A 16391-nucleotide genomic window follows, 5' to 3' on the forward strand; every position below is an offset into this window, starting at 1 on the left:
AGTGAAACCATAGGAAGTTTGTGAGAGCATCCAGCAGTCTCACCATCTCATACTCCCAGATTTAGTGGATGAGAGAGTCATCTTCACTTGGGAAGAGCAGTAACACCTCATACAGAGTTCTGAGTTAGATCGAAATAAAAATTTGGGTTTTTTGAATGCCATCAAGTCTCTGGATTGGTCTTCTCTGTTTATTCTACAGCAAAAATACTGGCTTTTAAATTTATGACTAGACATTCCTACACAATTTATTTTTTCTTTTTTTAAAACTAAAACTATCATGTGGACTGTCTATTTTCTTTTGACATAAGTTTACTAGATCATTGTTAAGACAATTCACCCTTACACATCTAGCCCTTTTGACTTTAGAAGTGTTACATTTGGTTTTGTATCCTTTCTCATCATTTTAATTATGTGAGAGAAGGAAGCAAAGTATTAAAACAAGAGTGATAACTTCTTTTTATATTTAGTATAAACTTTTTTTTCCTATTTGTTTTTTCTCCTAGCCTCTTCTCTGCTGCACACAAATATCTTTTTTTTCCTCTTGATGCACAGTTTTCTTTGCTATTCTATTCATTAATTTATTATCTACTGAATAACACCATGGGGAGAGACACATTGCTCCCCATGGTGTTTTTCAATAAATAATGAAAGTAACCAGATAACTGTGGCTCACCAACACCTCAGAGGAGTGAGGAACTGAGAATTCATGAAAGCCACAGGATTATTTTTTGAAAGGAATTTTTTTTTTCATTTGCGCAGCACTGCAGCCTTGGGCTCCCTTATTTTCTCTCACAGGGGTCCATAAGCTTTTAGCTATAAAGTTTTATTGAGAAACACAACTGGGGAATTCTCAGGCATCCACACTGGTATTTTCAACTCACCTGGGTTGTGAAATTGGTGAGGGAGAAATGACAGGAGGATTGTCAGCAGCCACAGTGTCGGCTAAAAACAAAATGAACAGATATGTTTGAAACAAAGGAGTTATGTTTGTGACTAATATAACCTTAGACTAATTTTTTAACATCTCATGCATAGCACCAAAACAAGAAATCTGTTTTTATTGACTAAGGTCCATTTTCAATTCATTCAGCAAGGGAGCATTTGATTTGTTGATGAGCATTTCAATACTGGTTCAGGTTCATATTCTCTAATGACCTTATTCTGCAAATTAAAAAAAAAAAAATGAGATTCTAATTTGTGTAGGCTTAATCAGAATATATTCTAATGTATTAAACTCAGTATTCAAAAGACATTCACACATTTTATATCTCTAACATTTCACCAGAAACTAAATAAGAATGAAACAGATAACTGGATAGGAAATTAGATTAAAGGAGCTTCTGTATTTGAAAATTCTTATCACTATGCACAACATCTACTCTCCTTTTCATGTTTTATTTATCATGTTCTATTCATCAAGAGATAAAAAAAAAAGAAAAATTTGAGAATAAGGCTAAAGGAGTTGTTAATATATATCTTTGTTCTGAAATAGGACTGCATTCAAAAATTACTGAGTGAAAAGACAGCTGCCTACCTTTGTTCTGAAAAATAAGAAGCAATTAAAGACACCCCCACTTTTGCTATTTATCATAGCATCTTGCAGTCCTTAAAATCACGAATTGCTACCTAAAACTAACAAGTAATCTGATGAATGAAATCAAGGATCTACTTTTCTTATTTTGATTTTTGGTTGAATTAAAATAGTAATCAGTACTTAGGCATCCATTTAAGATCACCTTATGTAAATCCTGGTAGGTCCTTCTGGGAGCCTCATCACTACCACCACCATTACTTTATACTCATCAGCTCTGTAACTTGCACATTTAATTCCCATGCAAAGAGATCTCTGGCAAGAACAAAAGTCACAAATCAGTATGACCTAGAGAGTTTAGAACATCTTTTGGATGCGCAAACATATTGAAGTGTTGCCCTGAGAACTCCACCCATGTTTCTGACTAAACAAAGTTCTTATGTTAGAAAACATTTGATTCATCTTAGGCTTACCAATCATTTTTCTAAATTAATGTGGATATGGAGAATATGAGAGACAAAGGAAGGACTATTCCATATAATTACATTTTAAGGTCATCTTCTGAGATTACATAGCAGTAAAAATATGGGCTTTTGAAGATGTTGACTTGAGTTTGAATTCAGCTTTCCTGTGTCCCTTGGGTAAATTATTTAAATTCTTAGTTTAAATTCCCCCAATTTAAATGGAGCTAAACCTATTGATCTCATATGATTCCTGTGTTAAGAATAACTCATATCTATCACCTGGCACGGACTTGGGCATCTAGAAAATGTTCAATAAATTGTAATTAATAGTATTGTAATTTATTTTATCATCTCTGTAGAATGTTATTAATTTGCCTAATTTCAGCTACCAATTAGAAATATATTGACACTTTTCTTTTTAAATTTGAGTTTTAAAATTCTTTGTTACATATGTATATATATGTATATATGTATGTATTTCAGAAATAACTGAAATAGTGATTTCTTCATTCTTAAAATGCCTGACCCTGTTAATAATATTTTTTTAAATAATACTCATAAAAGCATACAAAAGATACTTCTGCTATTGCTATAAGCATTTATTACATTTCTTCATTTTAGTATTTAGCCAGAAAAGTGATTTATATGAGTTGAAAGTTAAAAGCGATGGTTAATTTCTCAAAATTATATGATCACTCAAATATATGCAAATTGAAATGTTTAAATGTAATGGGAGATGTAAAATGCTAACTATGAGTCATATTAAAGAGGCTATTATTTTAATAAATTAAAAACTGATGCTATTAGCATTCTTAACAAAAGATATTTAAGAACAGATTCTTTCATACTTCATTTATCTAATTCTAGATAAGATGTGGCAGTGACTAGCCAAACTTACCATACTGCTTCAGATAGCAGTCATCAACACATAAAAAAAATTACCCTATAAAAAATTTTTAAAAAGTGTTGCAATCATCTGTATATTCTGTCTTTTTAAATAAAATTTTAAAATGTACTTCCTCTGGCTCTCATTTGTTCATTTCATGTACATAGCATAAAAATTTTACATAACAGCACCATAATAGCATTTCACTAGAAACAGTTTTTATACATTTCAGTAGCTTACACTGATACTCGTACTTTTAAGAAAATAGCCATTTTGATGGCTCATGTAAAAAAGATCACATATTGAATATGAACATAGGAGCAGCTCAGAGCAACCTCTTTGTCATATTTGTCAGGAACTTAGAGTTGCAGTTGCAGTTCTTGGAGCTCAGGGCAGATGGAAAATGTGCAGTTCCTCAGTGAGAGAAGTCATTAATATTTAAACCCATAATGAGTATTAAGAAATATTACAATCCAAGATGTGGGCCATTCGTACCAGAATTAGTACAGATTTTCTGAGTATTCCTGTCAAGGAAGTATAAAATACTTTTCTTTTAGAATCCTGAAAAAAATTTATAGGTAGAGAATACCAGAAAAATAAGTTTGAATTATCTGTGTTGAACCTGTTGTTACTTCTTCAGGGAAATTTGTAGAAATTAATCAGATTTTTTAGAGTTGCCAATAGCCTGAGATATAGGAACTGAAGAATGTTAGTAGCTCCCCTATTTTGAGATGAACTGTCACATTCTGTTTTTCAGGGGCTTAGTTATAACCAGAATGCTCTAGTTTCTTGAGTTCTTTAAATACAATTTTACATAGGTTGGCTTAATGCAAAAATCAATCATGGTGGGCAAAGAGATCTTTGTGAGAATGCAAACACACACACACAATTTTTTAGTAATTTAGGAAAATTGTTTTAGTGAGTTTCTTTTTAGCTCTATCATCTACCTCAGTGAATGTACGTTCAGGTAGAAATCTAGGTAATGCCTAAAAGCAAAGGTGTCAAATCTTTTCTATGTCCGTATACAAGAAAAAACACTGGAGCTAAGGTGACATCACCAAAGTGGTCATAAGATCGAATGACAGAATTCTTAAATTGTTTTTAAAAGCAGTATTGTTTAAATGGGCAAGATAATTGCAACGAAAATTAAAACAAAATTTGAATAGGTAAAGTGTTATAGAAAAAAACATTTCAAGATATATCACAAGCTAATTTTCACACACACACACACACACACACAAAAAAACATTCCAAATTTAACCATTATTTGAAAAAATAATTGCCTGAAAGACACAGGCATATGATTTTTTCCAACCTATTGATAAAATAATGTAATAGTCCCATACATTCTCAAAAGAAAAAGCAACACTAACTCACAGGAAGACATGAGTTGAAGGAGGAACAGCTATTTTGCACAGTTGAGATAGATTTTTAAAGTGATTTTTTTTATATTCATTTTAAAATAATTGTCTAGTAGTGAATTTCTGCTTATATTTAACTGAAACTGTATTCCAAGTTTACATAACCATAAGATAAAAAGCTTTATGTTATTCAAGGAGATAATTTGGTGGGAAGGGAGGCAGAGGAAGGAAGAAAAGAAAAAGAAAGAAAAAATAGAAGTTATCTCCAGACTAAGTACATATAAGAAAAAATATATATATCGTGGAAAAAAATTTTTAGCTTCGGGCTTTACAAGATTGTTAAAAGAGAGAATACATCTTGAATTTTTAAAAATTGCTCAAAAAGACCTTACTTTTTAGCCTCCTTTTGGACGTTAAAAAGTACATATAAGAAAATTAATTTTATTTTATAACATTCTTAAAAATAGATACCTGATATTTAAAAACAATTATATCCCACTTTCTCAACTGACCTGATTGCCAATAATTAATATTAAAAGCATGTACTTCTTTCCTATTTCCCCATAATTATCTATTGTTTCCATTAAATAAAATTATAAATGCACACAAACCAATTGTGCTCTCTTGTTAATAGCTCATATATTAAACAACTCTGAATTGATACTGACAGGTTATTTATTATTGGCTTTACTCCAAAGATCGAAAGTATTATAAGTGTAGCAGAATAGTATACTAAAAAAAAAAAAAATTAAAGCAAAGGAAAAAATACAAAAATAATTATAATTGCATTATCTTTTTAACTGTGCAAGGAGCATACTTTGCTAAAGTAAATACAACTCATAATACTGGTAGTTTGTTGAAATTTATATTTTGAAACTTTTTCTAAAAGTTTAAAGTTTGATTATGAGATAAATCATATTAATAAGGGAATATCGATATGTATATTTCAGTAAATAGAATGATTTTCCACAGGTCTAGGTAAACAAATTTATTTCTCTCTAATTGAAATTTTAAAATAAATATCTTGCTTATTTATCCTGACCACTAGCATTAAATGCTAAATAGCACAAATTATTTTCATTAATTCTGACTTTGCTTCTGTAATTCGTATTTTGGTGTTAATAGGTAGAGTTTTCTGTAGTTTCCTGGAACTTTCAATAAACTTTGGTTCCTGTGTGTTCTAATTGTTAATGCAAAAGGAGGTTGCTATCATAACAAAAAATCAAGAAGTATATTACATTATACACATTTTTATCTTCTGCAGTTATTTTTATTTAGTTGTACTTTTATATGAATGTAATCATATGAATTCATTTGTGTCTTTTCCTCAAGAAATGTAGATTCTGAAATTCGACTACAGTTTCGTTTATTTTGCTTATTAATTTTTTTGCTTACTTTTGCATTGAATGAATATACCATGTTATATTTATCCATTTTACTGATGAGATTTGCAAGAGTTATTACCAAATTTGAATACTAAGAATATGCAAAGAACATTATTGTTCATACATCTTGAAGAACATGTACAGAAGATTTGCATATATACTTAGGAGAAAAATTTCTTGATGACAGAACTTTCCTGTCTTAAATATGTTAAATAATGCCAAACTATGTTCTAAGGTGATTTAAGCAATTTACATTGTTAGTGACAAAATATGAAGATATTAGGTACCTTGCTAATAGTTACCATCACGCTTTTCTGACTATGACACATTATCTTTTTATTTGCATTTCCTTATTATTAAGAATTGAAAATATTTACCTGTGTTCATCAGCCATTTAGATTTCTTCACATGGAATATTCTAGTCTGATTTACCTCTTTCTCTTTAATGTAGGTGTTTCTTATCTGTTCAGGTACTAGTTCGTTGTCTATTATATGTGTAATATCATCTCCCACTAGGAATCTGGACTTTCAATTTGATAAAGTCTCCTTTAACATTTCACATTCTTATTAAATTTTATAATTTTAATTTATATTTAGTGCTTTTTTATCTCTTCTTTCAGAAGTCATCCTTTACCATTAATTATTGGAGATAATTTTCTACAGTACTTTCTATACAATGTACACTTTTAGACTTCACATGTAATCTTTGGTCTAATTAGAAGTGACTTATTTTGAGTAGGGTAGGCATCCAATCTAATTTTTTTCCTGTATGGATATCCACTTAGATCAGTTTTTTTAAGTTGAAATGCTATCTTTGTCCCACTAACCATCTTATGATATTTCAATTATCTGTAGATGTGTGGATCTATTCCTGAGCTATTATATTCTATCAGTCTATGTGTCTATCCTCAAACAAAAACTATGCTGTCTTCATTACTGTAGCTATCTTTAGTGTCTATATCTGGTAAGTACTCTTTATATTTTATGATTGACTTGTTGTTCTTTGTCCATTGCATAAGAATTTTAGAATCAGCTTGTCGATTTCATTAAAAAATTGAGATTTTAAATAATGCTCTATTAAATTTTGAATTAGATTATTAAAATTTGAAAATTTTGGAAACTAAAAATTTTAATATGAAAACGTGCCATATCTCTCCATTTGTTTAGGTCTTCTTTATGTCTCTCAATAATTTATTTTTTGTTTCACACATTTTCTTTAATTCCTACATACTATATACATTCGATGTTATTAAAATGATACTGTTAACCTTACACTAAAAATTGATACATAAAATCTAAAATATCTAAAAACAAAGATAACATGCAAGGCAAAAGCTTCCTAGGACCAGTAACAGCACTCGCTCTCATTCTCTCTCTCTCTCTCTCTCTCTTTCTCTCTCTCTGAATTTGAACTAATCTCCATGATAAAGAAAATTAGCATGAAGATTATTTTGTTATTACAATTCTCAAGCAATTCTATTTCTCAGTGCCTGAGTAATTTCTTTGGAACTTCTGGCTTAGTTTGAAAAATAGAGCTACAGTGACAGATGTAAGAAACAATGATATAATCTAAATGTAAAAATGGGTAATTTTGGTTATAATGGGGTTGATGGCCTAATTTTAAGTCTGGTGCTGACAATTTATAACAATAAATGTGATAATTTTATATTACAGTAGTCCCCCCTTATCTGAGGGAGATACATTTCAAGATTCCCAGTGGATACCTGAAACCACAGATAGTACTAAACCCTATATATATACTACATTTTTTCCTATACATATATACCTCTGATAAAATTCAATCTAAAAATTAGGCACAGTATGAGATTAACAACACTAACTCATACTAAGATAGAATAATTATAACAATATACTGTATCAAAAGTTCTGTGACTGTGGTCTCTCTCTCAAAATATCTTATAATACTGTACTCACCATTTTTCTTCTTGTAATGATATGAGATGACATAATGCCTACATGATGAAATGAAGTGAGATGAATGGTGTAGGTATTGTGATGCAGTGTTAGGCTACTATAATGTTACTTGAATTCAAGAACTATGATAACAAGACAGCCAACCTGATAACCGAGAAGGCTACTAAGTGACTAATTTGTGAGTAGCACATACAGGATGTCTATGTTAGACAAAGGGATGATTCATGCCCTGGGGAGGGTAGAAAAGGGTGGCACAAGATTTCAAAATGCTACCCAGAACAGTAAATATTTTAAATCTTATGAATCGTTTATTTCTGGACTTTTTCATGTAATGTTTTCAGACCATAGTTGGCCATGGTAACTGAAACTGTGAAAAGCAAAATCACGAATAAGATAGGACTATTGTATTAACTTATATAATACACATATTGCATATTCATTGTCTAATTATATATGTAACATAGGTTTGCCACCTTTGTTAGGTTAATTTAGAGCATCTAACTGCTTAAAATCAATTTGTAATCTCAAATGTTTTATTCTTAATTTGGAGTCCTAATAAATTTAATTATTTTTTATTTAATAAAACATATATTCTTTTATTTAGGAGGTAGAAATTTCAGGCATATACCTGAAACAAAAAGAAACATACCTAAATGTATAGTACATGGTTTTCAAGATATTGGACATTAGGCAAAAGAAGACAAGAAACAAATGAGGAGATAGAGTCTAGAGTCCTCACAGACCAAGGTAGTCAGAATTTATAAGACAGAATAATAAAGAAGAGAGGGTATCCCTTGATTATTCAGTGGAGTATTGATCAGTACATAAATGTGAAGAATTACTCAAAACCAAAGAGAGAATCATCCATAAGAATTAGAGGGAATTATACTCGGAGATTAAATAGAGGTAGAATAGTTTCTATTTCTCCCAGCAAGAGTAGAAAATCTAAAAATTTACATTGTGGGATAGAGTGCTCAGAAGGCTGTTGCCTCAACAGTGGTGAATATAACCTTAGAATAAATGGTCTTTTGGTGCTGCCTTATAAATTTTAAGAACTTCAGACTGTTAACAAACAAACCAAAAAAAGTAAACAAAAGTAACATACTGTTTTCAAATTCAAATACTAAATTGTGTCCCAGGATGAAGTTCAAGCACACAACAATATAAAATTCACAATGTCTGGATCAAATCAAAGCTTACTAAGAATGCAAAAGAATGGGAAAATATCTCCCAAAGCAAGGAGAAAATCAATCGGCTGACAGTGATAAAAATTGACATAAATATTAAATTTAGCAAACAAAGATACTTAAAAAGTTATTAGAACTACATTCCATGTGTTCAAAAGTTAAATAAAGACATATTCGAAAGAACCAAATCAAATTTCTAGAGATGAAAGTTACAGTGTCTGAAATAAAAAATATACTGGATGGAATTAATTATAATTAAAGATTAATGAATAAAAGATTAGTAACTTAAAAACATTAATGCAAACTAGAAAAAATTAAATGCAGAGAGACTTTGAAAAGTGAAATATGTGTTAGTGAGTTGTGGAGCAATTATAAGCATTTTCATATATGAAGAGATGGGGGGGGATAAAGAAATAAAAGCATCCAAAGATGTGAAAGTTATGAAAATATAAACCTAAGAAGCTTTAAGAATCAATCATTGGACACATAAAGAGAGATACATCATAGTCAAATTGTTCAAAACCAGTGATGAGAAAATCTGTAAAGCAGCAAGAGACAGAAATGTTATTTACAAAGGAATAAAGATATGAATGTCAACAGATTTCTCACTGAAAAAATGTAAATGAGAATATAGCAGAGCCTCATCTTTAAAGTGTTGCAAAGAATTCAATTTAGGATTACATACAAAGAGAAAATATCTTTAAAGGACATACAAAAGTTGAAAGAGTTAATCATTGTCAGACCTACATTCCAAAAAATGTTAAAGTAAAACAATCTAAACAACAGTTAAAACAACCTTTTTTATAAACTTCAAAATTCCAAAATATTTGCTTAGCATATTAATGTACTTTCTCTCCTATTAAAACCAAGATTAAGTTAAACATTAAAATATCTAACACGCCCAATAAATTTGGGAAAGGAAATTAAGGGTACCTAATACTCTAAACAAACAAAATAGGGTACAAAAAATATACATTTAAAGATTTTCCAATAGCAAATTAAAAACAAAGCAAAACAAACAAGGCGATAGTTATAATAATTATCAAAGGCAAAGAATCAAAATAGTTCACGAATAAAATTCTCCCATAAATCATTAAGAAATGCTAATTTTCCAATATACATGTCTAAAGAATTTAAAGAAACATTACAAGAAAATTTAAATTAATTTAAAAATGGATTTATATAGAAAATTTATCGGCCTTACTTTTAAGCATATAATATAAAAATAATATTCAAAAATGATAGTTTTACATTTTAATGGAGAAAGATAAGTTGTGTTTAAATGTGTGTTATATATACTTATGATAGTAAAAATTGAACAGTTTTGAGGGAAAGTGTTTAGTATGAGGAATGAAGCGCTCAAGAAGAATGAGAATCTATATTAACTAAGGATAGAATCCACAATTCTTGTCTCACCTATATCCCTATCTATCACTTCTATTCCAATTACTGCAGGAATGCAAAAAAATCAGGAGTAAACAGGACAGTCTCCCTGCTAGATCTCAAGGTACTTGGCCTATACCCATTCTCATTCTCTCCCTTTGTAAATGACAAAAAAAATGTCTTTATAGCTTCATTTGTTTTGTTTTGTTTTTCCAAATCGCGGACTTAAATCACCACAAAAGAGTCCGGCAGGATGACTATGCATCAGAAAAAGGGAAATTCTTGAACTTTTCAAAAATTACTGGACAAAGCTCTGAAGTGAAATTAATTTCTTAGAACCCAAAATGCTATTCTTGTTTTGCTATTTAAGTGGGGTCTAGTGGGTTCAGTTTATTAATGAAGTTTTGGTGTAGGTCTATCTCATGATAAGCTCAATTTCTAAGTTCTAGAATGCATAGTTGAAATATACATATTCACTAACTAGAAGAATCTTCTTACTGGTTCTCTGATCTATGGGGCAAGTGCTATTTAATAAAATTTATAAAAACAAAACAAAACAACAACAACAACAAAACATTAGAACTGCTTTCCCTATAAAAATAGAGAACCCAAACCAAAACTATACCCCTAGAAAATGGCAAAAATTGTGCCACCATCAAAGAGTTAAAAAATAAAGGCATAGTGATTCCTGCCACAGACCCACTTAACTTGCCTGTTTGTGAAGAAGATAGATACTGCAGCATGAGAGTAAACTTAACCATGTTTTAACTCCATTTTCAGTTCCTTTTCTACATACAATTTCTTTACTGGATCTAATCAAGACAGCCCTGATACCTGATATGCAGCTATTATCAAGCAAACACACACGCACGTGCACACACATACACACACAGTTATCTGTTAGTAAAGAAAACTAGCATAAGTTTGCTTTCACCTGACAAAGATAACAATATACATCAATATGTATTGATTATCATACCTCAGAGCTATTTAAATTCATGTCTTGTCCTGTCATCATTTACTCTCAAGGAATAGATTTTGCACATCATTCTCATTCACTTCATTAATATCATTATTCTGACTGTACAAGATAAGCAGGAAGCAGTGAACATTGTTACACCTTCACATGACACATATGCCGGGGGCCAGGGCAAGGACCGAGGTGAGACACGTGAGAAACTCTCCTTGGGAGCAAAATTTTAAGAGGCCACCAAAAAGCTCATTAATTAAATAAAATATTTTAAAGCTATATTTTAAAAAATCAGATTTTTAAAAAATCCATGGTGAAAAAATATTAAAATTTTGAATAACAGCAAGATCAGACTAGTGATTTTTTCTTTTGACTACTGCTCTACTATGGTGTGAAAAGGCACTGTTATTGATCCTGAACAGGGAAACAAAACCAATCGAAGTTATTATAGTAAGAGAAATTTATTATAGGAATTTGAGCTTGCACAGAAATGGAAGAGATTAGAGAAATAAAGATTTGGAAGACTGCAATGAGAGAATTATACAAATAGTCATGTGCATCATCCTTAAGCACTAAAATAGGTTGTAAAGCTATTGCAGAAAATACTGTGACTTCTGGTTTATAGTTTCACGTGTAAAGAACTTGAAAGTTGCCACTCCATTCTAACAACAAGAGGCTTGACAAAATTTAAGATCAACAACTCTTTAGATTTTAAGAAAATGATGTCATTGGGCAAACCATTGACCCTAAAATTGGAGAGACTGAGGGGCAGATACAGAGAACAATTAACCAAAGCAGAAACCTCTGTGGGAACCTGTGCTAAATAGGAAAACCTGAATTGTTTTCGACAAATTGCTAGAGGCTAAGTGTAGATAAGTTTGAATGTTAAAAGCTCAAGGAGACTCTGTCATAGAAGGGCCCCAAGCTTTTTTGAGTTTTACCTTTAAAAACTAGACCAGGTTCTCATAGGAAATATCAAAGAAAAATCTCTTCCTTCTTCCTGCAATGGGAGAAGGAAAAGCCAAAGTACTCTGTTCCACATAACAAGGCCTGCCCTCAGGGAAAACTAGTTAACCAGAGTGGAACAGTGCTGAGGTATCATCAGAGCCTAATTGACCTGGGTGAAGGGTAATTCTTAACTGCAGACCACACTAGCCGTCCAAATGAAGAGAAATACCTAACTCCAAACTACTCTAGTCATTCCATCCCACCTAAGGAAGGAGAAAAAAACAAACAAAAACGAGAAACACCTGTGAAGGTCACAGTCCAGAGGGATAAGCTCACTAAAAGACTGAGACCTAATCATTGGACTATAGAATGTTTCCCCTTCCCCCACACCTCACTATCACACAATTAAAGACCTATTTACAGCACTTCCACTTACCAAGTACATCATGTTCAGCTTTCAAGAAAAAAAAATACAAGGCATACCAAAAGGCAAAAAACACGATTTGAAGACCCAGAGCAAGCATCAGAACCAGACTTAGCAGGGGTGTTAGAATTAACAGACAAGGGATTTAACTCAATTATAATATGCTAAGGGTTCTGATGGACAAAGTAGACAGCATGCAAAAATATAGGTCCAATGTAAGTGGAGAGGTGGAAATATTAAGAAAGAATCAAAAACAAACACTAAAGATTTTTTTTTTTTAAATTCTGTAAGACAAATGAAGAATGTTTTTGATTGGCCTATGAATAGACTAGATTTGGCTGAGGAAAGAATCTCTGAGCTTCAGGATATATCAGTAGAAACCTCCAAAACTTAAAAACAAAGAGAAAAAGGGGAAAAAATATCCAAGGACTGTGAAAAGCTACAAATGGTGTAACATATGTGTAATGATAATATCAGAAGGAGAAGCAAGAGAGAAAGAAGTAGAAGACATATTTGAAGTGATAATGACTAAGATTTTCCTCAAATTAATGTCAGACACCAAAGCACAGATCTAGAAAGTTCAGAGAATACTAAGAAGGATAAAAGTCCCTTATGCACCCCCCCAAAAAAAAATTATACCTAGGTATATCATTTTTAAATTACAGAAAATCAAAGATAAAGTTTTGAAAGAAGCCAGAGGGAAATAATAGCTTACTTATAACTGAGCAAAGAATTACATTGACTTAACCTCGGAAACCATGCAAACAAAAGAGTAGAGAGAAATATTTAAAATGTTGAGAAAAAAAAATAAACACCAGCCTAGAATTCTGTACCCCAGGACATTATCCTTTATAATTGAAGAAGAAATATAAACTTTCACAGACAAAGAAAAATTGAAGGAATTTGTGATCAGTAGACCTGCCTTGAAAGAAATGTTGAAAGATGTTTTTAAGAGAGTAGGAAAATAATATGTGTCAGAAACTCAGGTACACACACACAAACACGCAAGGAAGAACATCAGAGAAGGGACAATAGAAAGTAAAATGAAAACTTTTATTTCTCTTATTTTTAATTGACATAACAGATAACACTTTGTTCAGAATTATGTAGTAACCATGCAGTCTATTATGCGTGTTTGGAGTGTGTGTGTACATATGACTTGCTCTTCATTTAGACATATAGTTTTGAATTAACTCCTCCAACTTCCACAAGCTCTAAGCACCTAATGAAATGGACCAATAGATTTGCTTCTTAGTTGAAGTTAGAAACTCTCATCCACTTTCCTAGATAAATGCTCTCCTAAATTCTAGGTGACTTCCCAGGTCCCTCAAGTCTTTACTTCTTCCCATAAATTCCAGCTTTCTGCTGCCCTCTCCTGGCCTACAATGGCATATAAATATTTATAAATCCTGAGGTTTATATTAGAGGAAGTAAAAGAATAATTCTAAAAATGTAATGTGCACCAAAATCTTCTTAGAAGCTTGTGAATAAAATGTAGTTATAAAGCCTCTCACTCAGAGATAACGATTCTGTATATCTGAGGCGGGGTCGTGAATCTTTTTTTTTTTTGTCAGAAAAAATTCTTTTATTTTTAAAATTAAATTAAATTTTTTTTGTTGTTTTATTTTTTATGGTGACATTGGTTAACAGAATCCAGTGAGTGTCAAGTGTACAATTCAACAGTAACATATATATTTATTGCATAGAACCTTCTGGATTACAAGAACAAGCCTTGAAGAGATGATGTTAATTTTAAAAAGCAATTATTTGCATATTTTTAATTGTTTAATTTTTCATTTAAATAGCTAAGTAAAAACAAAATTTTATTTTAGAAATGTATTTCAAATTTAAAATTAGAGCAATATTTAAAGGAATATAAATACCTAGCTACAAGGAGATACAATGGCCTTTAATTTTTATATATTAAGTCTGCTTATTCTAAAAGTTATTTCCTCTGGCTCATTTTTGAATTTGGCTAGTTATTAGAACATATCATCTTTTCCTTTTTCTTCTGAAAAAAAATTGATTTTCTAAAAATGATTATAATACAGTTAAAGTTTTGAAGGAAATATTAATGGGATATAAAATGACTTTAGATCACATATGAGCAAAGATAGTTTTGAGTTTGGGCTCATCAGCATGAATTTTCTAAAATATGGATTTACTATTTTAAAGTAAATAGGGAGCCTAATTGTCATCAGTCTCTAAAGCTAGAATAAAGTTATAGTTTATGAACTAAACAACTGATACATTTTAGGTTTCCATTGTCATCAGATGATATTAACCTATAATGCAAGCAGTGAGAAGGATAATGCTTAACTAAATCTACAGTTTGGAACTGCTGTAGGGACTTGAAAATGCTGCACTGATTCTTTAAATAATTTAGATTGTAAAAGAAGGAAGAAAATTCAGGCAGGTTTGCAAGTTTGCACTTAAGTATTTAATGTGCATTTTAAATTGAAAGAGATAAATTTAAGTAGAAATTGGAACTACCTTTTAAATAAGGTCAAAACCTGGCTCTCATCGTAAATCCTGTGCCTCATTCCTTCTAGAGAAGAGAGTACACAAATGTAATAAGATAAATGGTTATACTCTTTGCATTGTGTACACATCCTCTTATTTAGGGAGACCAAACCCACATTTGTAAAAAAAATTCTCAAAAAGCACTTGTGTCTTGAGACCATTGGAAAAGTGGGTTTTTCTTCCTAAATCGGAGAGTCTATGAAAAGAGAAGTAGGTTAAGGCTGAATAAAGGGAGGTCATAGAAAGTCATTACTTTCAGAAAACTGTTACAATCAAAAAAGGATTGGTGCAAGGAATGTTCTATGGAAAACGGCGAAGCAGCTGCTTATTTCCTACAGGCTGGTGGAGATCCAGATAGTGATGGGACTACATAGGCCATGTTAAATCTAGGCAAGTTTCCAAAATTTACAGGGAAACTTCAAGATTTCTTGAAGATACAAACCAAATTTTACCAAATTTCTAAATTGCAAGGGGTGTCAGCTTAAAATTGGTTTACTAACAGATTAACAAATGTTTAAATTTAGTAAAATTTGTTTACTTCTGCTGTTTTCTTATATAGCAATGTCTCTGGTAGACTATAAAGTCACTAAAAGAAATACTCCCCAATACATACGTATCCTAAAAAACTGTATTCCTAAAATGATCTGAACTCCCTGATGATGCGCGGGGTTTGGGAAAGAGCTTTTTTGAAACTTGACATTGTAATCTGCAGGTGCAATATCACCAAATGCCAAAGACTCTAGCTTAAACTAGTCAACAGAAATGAAGGAAGGAGCTTGAACTAGAGAGTACAAATATGTGACTGATTATTGTAAAATCAATATAAGTTGAAGTGTCTCATTGTCCATTTTATATCCACTTTACAACTACTTTCAGAAAACTCTTAAAAGAGTTATCTATAGTGTTTATTTTCCCCCTTTCCACTATTTCTTTAATGCATTGCAATTTTTGTTCCCCTTTATACCTTTCCTTTAATTCATTTTTTTGACAATGACTCACTCTTTCTGACTCACTTTTTATTTATTTTCATTTTTTATTAAATTTACTAGGGTGACATTGGTTAATAAAATCACATAAGTTTCAAGTGTACAGTTCAGTAATATATCATATGTATATCGCACATGTATTTATGCATTGTCTATGGCCAGTTATACACAACAATGACAAAGTACGTAGTTGTGAGAGAAACCTGCAAAGCCTAAAATATCTACTATATTATATGGCCTCTCACAGAAAAAAAAAATGTTGACACCAGTACTTTTAAGACATCACATTGACTCTCCTGCCTCCAATTTGTATCTATCAACAGGATGTTTTTAGACTAGACAACACAGCATTTCAAACCTTTACATTCACTAGTTCTATTGGAACTAATATCACAAATATCACAAACT

Source organism: Rousettus aegyptiacus, unplaced genomic scaffold, assembly GCF_014176215.1.
Source record: "Rousettus aegyptiacus isolate mRouAeg1 unplaced genomic scaffold, mRouAeg1.p scaffold_m13_p_3, whole genome shotgun sequence".
NCBI lineage: Eukaryota > Metazoa > Chordata > Mammalia > Chiroptera > Pteropodidae > Rousettus > Rousettus aegyptiacus.